The following is a 9,680-nucleotide window of genomic DNA, read 5'->3' on the forward strand; positions in this document are numbered from 1 at the left end:
AGTATGAGCGAAAGAAGTGCTCAGCAAGATCATTATGACATATATATAGGGTCGTTTTGATATAAAACCGACATCTGCATTAGAGCAGAACATTTAAAATCATAATTGCTGGTTCATAAAACTTTAGTTGAGGAATCCCAGAATTGATTCCTTAATTATATTCCAAACCATTTGAAATTTTTGAGCGAAATGCTTCAGCAATACTTTGAATCTTGACGAGAATAAAACTCGTAAAACAGTGTTTACAGAAATATCGTAAACCACAATAACATGAAACAATGATCATGGAATGAATCATAAACTTTACTCAAACCGAACTCTTGAAATCAATACTTATTTTGCTGTCATATCAAATTAGATATCAATACGAACTTTGATGCTCACAACACCCATACTGAAGTCAACATCAATCATCTATACTAATACCACCTTTGATATTTAACAACAACGAAAGTATCAGCATAAATCAGAATCTAAATCAAAGCTGCATTTTACCATTATTCCAAAACAGAAATAGTTGATAAATCATTTATTCTATGATTATCAAAATAATAAAGAAATTTAAATATCAATTTAGATTGGAACCAATAACATTTCATGTTGTTCACGATGATCAGTCACGAAACAACACCGATATCCCGCAGCCATACCGTAAATATAGGTACTACCCGTATCCCGAAGACATACGGTACCTATAGGGCGCCAAAAAAGGTATAACTAGCCTTGAAAGATATTACAGCTGGACCGATATCTCGATCACCTACGCTGTAACCAATAACCAGTAACCAGTAACCATTCCAATCTTAAAAACCTTTTTATTGAAAAAGGAGCCGAATCCTTCGACATCCTAAATAATTTTTATTCCCCCAATCACTTGGGCAGGAATTCTCGCAACAAAATCATCTTTCTCAAAATCCAAAATATTTATAAATCCAGTAATTTGATAAGTAAAATATTTAACTATTCTGAACATAGAATAGCAGAAGGTACTTGCATAAACAGCATTATTTAATTCAGCGATATATAAAACATTTATCTATTCTGAACTGAGAATAGGAAAAGCAATACTTGCATGATAAGATTTAAAGTAAATATCACTTGAACAATAAGTGATGATAGGGATACTTGCCTTTGAAATTTAGCAGTTAGTCACACTCGCAAAGACGCATCTATTCTGAAATTCCGTCTCAAAATATCACCGTCCTTCCTTTCAACACTTCACCGATATACTGCTCCTACGATTGCTAGAAGCCAGATATCCAATGTCATTCCGTCTTACTCTTTATCCAACGACTTGTCCCGATCAACTCGAGAGATCCGCATCTATAATTAAAATATAAAACTTTAATCGTCTAATCGATAATTACTCGACGAATTACGCGTCAAAATCCTATCGACTACCCATACAATAGCGCGCACATAAATATAACAGACAAACACAGGACCCTTGATCCACATACACACATAATTCACATAGCACATAAGCACATAACCCACGTATCACATAATTCATATCACATATGACTCAGTTCGTCAAAAGGTTCGACTCGATACGTTTAAAACTGAAATCAGGTCAAAATATGATTTTTCGATCAATAATCGACTCAGAATCATTCGTAAAACAAGCGACCTTTCGAAACAAAAGGATTTGGGTCTCGGAAGTATTTTTATTAAAAGAAGAATATTTTTCTGAGTCTGTACGCGTTCGTTTCGTATTAAACGGACGAACGGTTGATTTAATATGAATTTCTGAACATTTTTCGGAATTAAAACGGTCTCCGAATCATTTAATAATTAAATAATAGGGCTCAAACACCCGAAAATAATTTTATAAGAATTATCGAGCTTGGAAAATAATTTAAAATAATATTTTAAAGCTCGAAACTATTTTTCAGAAATCTTTAAATCAAAATAAATAATTAAATCTAATTAAATAATCAATTAAAATTAATTAATAACTAATTAAATTAACTAATCAATTAATATTTAAATTAATTGATGAATTAAATAATTAATTATCAACTAAAATTAATTAACTAAATAATTTGGATTTATTTATGAATTAAAATAAATTTTCAGAATAATTAAAGAATAAATTTTGGAAATTAAAAATAATTAACAACATTTTTTAAAATTAAAATAATGAATTTTGAAATAATTTTAAATCATAAAAGGGCAGAAACGGAATTGGGAATGGGGGTTAGGGTTTTGAACAATCAAAATCGGGTCGGGTTTTAAAATGAAATCGGGTCGGGAAGCGGGTCGGCCAAGAACAGGCAAGAACTCGTCGGAGTTCTGCCCAAATTTCGGCCGACCACCACCACTCCGGCTAGTTCCGATCGGGGCGAAAACAGGATCGTTCCAATCGATTCCTGCACCAAAATCATCCTATGCACTTCCAGGAACACAAATCAATCAACCTTAGCATTAAACGAACCACAGTTCGTCTTCTCCGGCGATGTTCGTCAATAATTCCGGCCAACTTCGATTATTACCAATTCTTAACTAACATCAACAAAACGTATATGAAAACGAAGCTTATAACAACTACAATCTGTTGGCCACAATCACCTAATCAAATATCTAGGAACATGATCGAAATTAAAGTTACAAAAATCAGGGCAAATCGATTTTAACTAAAAGAGAATCAAATATATGCAAATCATATACCAAAATGATGCTTATGATTCATACAATCATATACAACCATCAAAATCATTCGATAATCACTGTATTAAAAGAGCCCCGATTTTGTCGGTTCCGACGAACGGGGTTTAAACGAAATAGCGAACCTTAGTTCGTAATCTTGGTACCAAAATGATCAGGGAATTGCGAGTGAAATATTGAGATCAAAATCAGTAAAAATAGGTGGCTAGTTTGTCTGCTTGGATTGATTCTTTGAAACATAGCTTCGAAATTTTACAGGATAAGAAGAAAACTGATCAGTTTTATGAGTTCAATTTTGATTTTTTTAATTAAAAAATGAACAGATAAACATGTAGGTTATTTATACTCGTAATAATATTCCCGATAAATCACAACTCAGTACCTTCTGTTCGTCTAATTTGAAATTACAAGCCCAAAAATAATAAGTTACGGGAAAAGCTGTAAAAATATATTTTATAGATAAATGCAATATTTATGTTAAAATTCCCCGAAAATTATGAATATTCCAAAAATACGAAAACGCGGAACATTCTAATGATCTTAAATTTGATAAAAATAAAAGTACGAAATTTGCGGGTTTTGACGTCCCGGTGAGGTCCCGGTACGTTGATTTTTGAAAAGCAGAAATGATTCCTAAATTAACAGAAAATCCTGAAAACACATAAAATGCAGTCAAATGCACACACGGAACGATTCATTTAAATGCATTTTAAACAAGTAACAAGTATCCGAAAAAATACTCTGGTCCTTACGGAATCACACACAACTCTATCGCATGCTAACTCATGGCAAGACACACTTTTAAATAATATTAAACACATAATATTTCATTTAACACGTAACGAGTATCCTATTAGATCATATCGGATCCAAAAATAGGTTACTTAGCCACTAAGTAACTAAAAAACGATACAATTTAATATCAGATTTGGATAATCATCAAAACTGGGCTTCTTATAAAACACCATATACGAAAATAATGTAAAAATATCCCGTCTCTCGAGAATACGGGTTTTATTGTTACCGAAATGATTGTCGTATCGAAAATATTGCGTCGGGTCGCGCACGGGTCAAACCGTAATCCGGATCGAAAAAGTCAAAACACGGAAATTGTCCGAAATTACCAGATTAGGTTAAGAAAGAGTTTTCGGAAGAGTTTCGGGTTATAAAAATGCAAAAATGGTTGAAGTTTGACGATTCCCGGCTTTATAAAATAGTTTTGTAATTATTCAGAAAATAATTAATAAATACATAAATCATTATAAAATCATATAACACTCCAAAATTACCATAAAAATACCACAATTATCTATATTTTATTCCGGACATATAAAAATTCAAATACTCAAATAATATCACGCATAAACACCCAAACATCAATTCTAATTATCAGATAATTCACCAAAATTCACATAAAATCACATAAATAATTCCAAATAATAATAATAATAATATTTAAAAATATGGGATATTACAATCTACCCCCCTTATAAGGATTCTGTCCTCGGAATCAGCAGAAGAAAGCACTAAGGGTTTTCTAACCAACTTTCCGTTTTCAAATAACCTTATTTTCCATAATCTCAAACAAATCTTATATTCCTTGTATAATAAAACTTTTACAGGAATTTCACTGTGTACCACTGTTCCATCTACATCCTTTGACCAATTCATCAATAGAATCACTTTTTACTAATCACGAGAAAGAAGAATAGAGAGAAAGATAGAGAGAAGAAAAGAAAGAGAGATAAAGAGAGAAATAAAGAAACAGATTGACTTCGTTGTACGCCATTGATAGTTTAATCGCATTACACTCCACTGTTGTTCTTTGTAATTCCATCACATCGCCTTACTTTGACTTGACCAGGATACCTTAGTTTAACTTGATTGACATACCTTCGAATATTTGGAATGATACAATCATGAAATTTCAAAAAGAAAAGAATTTGATACCATAACGAGACCAAAATCTGAATTTGAGAAAAAGTATTATTGAAATAAAACAATAACTGAGAGATCAATATGATCAAACGAACTTGGTATTGCGTGCCCAACTAGGACACTACTAAAGGTTGTTAACCTTCATGTATTCACAACACACACAAGTGATGGCGTCCCATCCAACTCCTATCACACAGACAGGTATACCTTGTGTCCCCTACAGTTAGGGTTGTTCATCTCAGTCGGAATAAAAGAATATAAAATGAATTCAAAATCAAATGAATAGAACTGATAAGATTTCAAAGATGATATTTCTGAAGGAAATGCAATCTAGAGAATAAAATTCTGGCACAAAATGAATAAACGGGTGTTAGGGAATGTATCTCCTAACAGATACTTCTTTTTGAGAGATGTCAAATGAAATTATAAAAAGAGAAGGTATTGCCAAGGTCTTAATATTTATCTTCAATTTGAACTCTTCAGTTGTCTTGCCAGGTGATTCTAGACATTTTTTTCATGTTTCAAGGATATCGATAATCTCCATCGTCGTCGAATTGTAGTAGCCTCGGAAGATTCCACCATAGAAGTTTGCAGTTTCCCGGAGTTCCATCCAGCTCAACACAACCATCTCGAATGAATGCGCCTATCTTAGCTTACTCATTGGTACTATATCCAATAGTCCAACAGGAACTCGATATGAGCTCAAGCGTCCTCACATAGCTATACACACTCTCGTTTCTAGTTTACTATAACCTCAGCTCTGATACCAACCTGTAACGCCCCCAAATCCGGGGTCAGGGGATTTGGTCGTCACTATAAAAACTCAATCCAAATTAACCTGTTTAATCAATAAACAAATGCCGGCGGAAGATATTTAGCATAAATGACCCCAACTAATCCAAGATCTTTTAAGGTTACAGTTCTAGAAACAAGATATCCAAATTCCACAAATAAATTTTCCCCTTTATTTTAACAATCTTTTCAATAAATCTCAATCTCAAAACTAAACCCACTGGTATAACTTCGAAATGAAGTATACTAGGCCCAAATAAAATATACAACTATAATATAATATAATATAATATAATATAATATAATATAAACAACTTTATACAATAAAACTTACACTAGCCCGCAAACCCTGGACCAACCACCTTCCAAGAGCTTCTTCTTTGCTTCCTTGAATTACGCAGCTAAACAGCGCAAGCTAATCCTCACTGGAGGTTAAATTTAAAAATAGGCAAGTATGAGCGAAAGAAGTGCTCAGCAAGATCATTATGACATATATATATAGGGTCGTTTTGATATAAAACCGACATCTGCATTAGAGCAGAACATTTAAAATCATAATTGCTGATTCATAAAACTTTTGTTGAGGAATCCCAGAATTGATTCCTTAATTATATTCCAAACCATTTGATATTTTTGAGCGAAATGCTTCAGCAATACTTTGAATCTTGACGAGAATAAAACTCGTAAAACAGTGTTTACAGAAATATCGTAAACCACAATAACATGAAACAATGATCATGGAATGAATCATAAACTTTACTCAAACCGAACTCTTGAAATCAATACTTATTTTGCTGTCATATCAAATTAGATATCAATACGAACTTTGATGCTCAAAACACCCATACTGAAGTCAACATCAATCATCTATACTAATACCACATTTGATATTTAACAACAACGTAAGTATCAGCATAAATCAGAATCTAAATCAAAACTGCATTTTACCATTATTCCAAAACAGAAATAGTTGATAAATCATTTATTCTATGATTATCAAAACAATAAAGAAATTTAAATATCAATTTAGATTGGAACCAATAACATTTCATGATGTTCCCGATGATCAGTAGCGAAACAACACCGGTATCCCGCAGCCATACCATAAATATAGGTACTACCCGTATCCCGAAGACATACGGTACCTATAGGGCACCAGAAAAGGCATAACTAGCCTTGAAAGATATTACAGCTGGACCGATATCTCGATCACCTATGCTATAACCAAAAACCAGTAACCAGTAACCATTTCAATCTTAAAAACCTTTTTATTGAAAAAGGAGCCGAATCCTTCGACATCCTAAATAATTTTTATTCCCCCAATCACTTGGGCAGGAATTCTCGCAACAAAATCATCTTTCTCAAAATTCAAAATATTTATAAATTCAGTAATTTGATAAGTAAAACATTTGACTATTCTGAACATAGAATAGTAGAGGGTACTTGCATAAACAGCATTATTTAATTCAGCGATATATAAAATATTTATCTATTCTGAACTGAGAATAGGAAAAGCAATACTTGCATGATAAGATTTAAAGTAAATATCACTTGAACAATAAGTGATGATAGGGATACTTGCCTTTGGAATTTAGCAGTTAGTCACACTCGCAAAGACGCATCTATTCTGACATTCCATCTCAAAATATCACCGTCCTTCCTTTCAACACTTCACCGATATACTGCTCCTACGATTGCTAGAAGCCAGATATCCAATGTCATTCCGTCTTACTCTTTTTCCAACGACTTGTCCCGATCAACTCGAGAGATCCGCATCTATAATTATAATATAAAACTTTAATCATCTGATCGATAATTACTCGACGAATTACGCGTCAAAACCCTATCGTCTACCCATACGATAGCCCGCACATAAATATAACGGACAAACACAGGACCCTTGATCCACATACACACATAATTCACATAGCACATAAACACATAACCCACATATCACATAATTCATATCACATATGATTCTGTTCATCAAAAGGTTCGACTCGATACGTTTAAAACTGAAATCAGGTCAAAATATGATTTTTTAATCAATAATCGACTCAGAATCATTCGTAAAACAAGCGACCTTTCGAAACAAAAGGATTTGGGTCTCGAAAGTATTTTTATTGAAAGCAGAATATTTTTCTGAGTCTGTACGCGTTTGTTTCGTATTAAACGGACGAACGGTTGATTTAATATGAATTTCTGAACATTTTTCGGAATTAAAACGGTCTCCGAATCATTTAATAATTAAATAATAGGGCTCAAACACCCGAAAATAATTTTATAAGAATTATCGAGCTTGGAAAATAATTTAAAATAATATTTAAAACTCGAAACTATTTTTCAGAAATTTTTAAATCAAAATAAATAATTAAATCTAATTAAATAATTAATTAAAATTAATTAATAACTAATTAAATTAATTAATCAATTAATATTTAAATTAATTGACGAATTAAATAATTAATTATTAACTAAAATTAATTAACTAAATAATTTGGATTTATTTTTGAATTAAAATAAATTTTCAGAATAATTAAAGAATAAATTTTGGAAATTAAAAATAATTAACAACAATTTTTAAAATTAAAATAATGAATTTTGAAATAATTTTAAATCAGAAAAGGGCAGAAACGGAATTGGGAATGGGGGTTAGGGTTTTGAACAATCAAAACCGGGTCGGGTTTTAAAATGAAATCGGGTCGGGAAGCGGGTCGGCCAAGAACAGGCAAGAACTCGTCGGAGTTCTGCCCAGATTCCGTCCGGCCACCACCACTCCGGCTAGTTTCGATCGGGGCAAAAACAGGATTGTTCCAATAGATTCCTGCACCAAAATCATCCTATGCACTTCCAGGAACACAAATCAATCAACCTTAGCATTAAACGAACCGCAGTTCGTCTTCTCCGGCGATGTTCGCCATTAATTCCGGCCAACTTCGATTATTACCAGTTCTTAACTAACATCAACAAAACGTATATGAAAACAAAGCTTATAACAACTAGAATCTGTTGGCCACAATCACCTAATTAAATATCCAAGAACAAGATCGAAATTAAAGTTACAAAAATCAGGGCAAATCGATTTTAACTAAAACAGAATCAAATATATGCAAATCATATACCAAAATGATGCTTATGATTCATACAATCATATACAACCATCAAAATCATTCGATAATCACTGTATTAAAAGAGCCCCGATTTTGTCGGTTCCAACGAACGGGGTTTAAACGAAATAGCGAACCTTAGTTCGTAATCTTGGTACCAAAATGATCGCGGAATTGCGAGTGAAATATTGAGATCAAAATCAGTAAAAATAGGTGGCTAGTTTGTCTGCTTGGATTGATTCTTTGAAACATAGCTTCGAAATTTTACTGGATAAGAAGAAAACTGATCAGTTTTATGAGTTCAATTTTGATTTTTTTAATTAAAAAAATGAACTGATAAACATGTAGGTTATTTATACTCGTAATAATATTCCCGATAAATCACAACCCAGTACCTTCTGTTCGTCTAATTTGAAATTACAAGCCCAAAAATAATAAGTTACGGGAAAAGCTGTAAAAATATATTTTATAGATTAATGCAATATTTATGTTAAAATTCCCCGAAAATTATGAATATTCCAAAAATACGAAAACGCGGAACATTCTAATGATCTTAAATTTGATAAAAATAAAAGTACGAAATTTGCGGGTTTTGACGTCCCGGTGAGGTCCCGGTACGTTGATTTTTGAAAAGCAGAAATGATTCCTAAATTAACAGAAAATCCTGAAAACACATAAAATGCAGTCAAATGCACACACGGATCGATTCATTTAAATGCATTTTAAACAAGTAACAAGTATCAGAAAAAATACTCTGGTCCTTACGGAACCACACACAACTATATCGCATGCTAACTCATGGCAAGACACACTTTTAAATACGTGTTTTATTGTTACCGAAATGATTGTCGTATCGAAAATATTACGCCGGGCCGCACACGGGTCAAACCGTAATCCGGATCGAAAAAGTCAAAACACGGAAAATGTCCGAAATTACCAGATTAGGTTAGGAAAGAGTTTTCGGAAGAGTTTTGGGTTATAAAAACGTAAAAACGGTTGAAGTTTGACGATTCCAGGCTTTATAAAATAGTTTTGTAATTATTCAGAAAATAATTAATAAATACATAAATCATTATAAAATCATATAACACTCCAAAATTACCAGAAAAATATCACAATTATCTATATTTTATTCCAGACATATAAAAATTCAAATACTCAAATAATATCACGCAT

The sequence above is a fragment of the Apium graveolens genome, chromosome 3 (assembly GCF_009905375.1).
Source record: "Apium graveolens cultivar Ventura chromosome 3, ASM990537v1, whole genome shotgun sequence".
Classification (NCBI taxonomy): domain Eukaryota; kingdom Viridiplantae; phylum Streptophyta; class Magnoliopsida; order Apiales; family Apiaceae; genus Apium; species Apium graveolens.